This window comes from Phycodurus eques, unplaced genomic scaffold (assembly GCF_024500275.1).
Source record: "Phycodurus eques isolate BA_2022a unplaced genomic scaffold, UOR_Pequ_1.1 contig_392, whole genome shotgun sequence".
Classification (NCBI taxonomy): Eukaryota; Metazoa; Chordata; class Actinopteri; order Syngnathiformes; family Syngnathidae; genus Phycodurus; species Phycodurus eques.
The window spans coordinates 22,501-23,689 of NW_026904389.1; positions in this window are offsets into that span (position 1 = coordinate 22,501).

Here is a 1,189-nt window from a genome sequence, read left to right on the forward strand (position 1 = left end):
TCAGAGCTCCCTTCTGGGACTCAGATGAGACGAGCTCCATGCTGGAAGTCAGAGCGTAATGCCAGAGGTCCATGCGGGAAATCAGAGCTCCCTTCCGGGACTCAGATGAGACGAGCTCCATGCTGGAAGTGAGAGCTTAATGCCCGAGGTCCATGCGGGAAATCAGAGCTCCCTTCTGGGACTCAGATGAGACGAGCTCCATGCTGGAAGTCAGAGCGTAATGCCAGAGGTCCATGCGGGAAATCAGAGCTCCCTTCTGGGACTCAGATGAGACGAGCTCCATGCAAGCCAAAGATCCCAAAATGCAGCGGCACTCAGTCCCAAAACGGACCCGCATGGATCCCAAAATGCAGCGGCACTCAGTCCCAGCAAAGTACCAGCACGCATCCCAAAATGTCACAAAGTCGCCTATCCGGAGCTCACGCAAAGCATCTTGCACAGTCTCAGCAAAGCCCAGCATTCATCCCAAAATGTAACAAAGTAGCCTTAATGCCCGAGGTCCATGCGGGAAATCAGAGCTCCCTTCCGGGACTCAGATGAGACGAGCTCCATGCTGGAAGTCAAAGCCCCATGCTTAATGCCCGAGGTCCATGCGGGAAATAAGAGCTCCCTTCTGGGACTCAGATGAGACGAGCTCCATGCTGGAAGTCAGAGCTTAATGCCAGAGGTCCATGCGGGAAATAAGAGCTCCCTTCTGGGACTCAGATGAGACGAGCTCCATGCTGGAAGTCAGAGCTTAATGCCAGAGGTCCATGCGGGAAATAAGAGCTCCCTTCTGGGACTCAGATGAGACGAGCTCCATGCTGGAAGTCAGAGCTCCATGCTTAATGCCCGAGGTCCATGCGGGAAATAAGAGCTCCCTTCTGGGACTCAGATGAGACGAGCTCCATGCTGGAAGTCAAAGCCCCATGCTTAATGCCCGAGGTCCATGCGGGAAATAAGAGCTCCCTTCTGGGACTCAGATGAGACGAGCTCCATGCTGGAAGTCAGAGCTCCATGCTTAATGCCCGAGGTCCATGCGGGAAATAAGAGCTCCCTTCTGGGACTCAGATGAGACGAGCTCCATGCTGGAAGTCAAAGCCCCATGCTTAATGCCCGAGGTCCATGCGGGAAATCAGAGCTCCCTTCTGGGACTCAGATGAGACGAGCTCCATGCTGGAAGTCAGAGCGTAATGCCAGAGGTCCATGC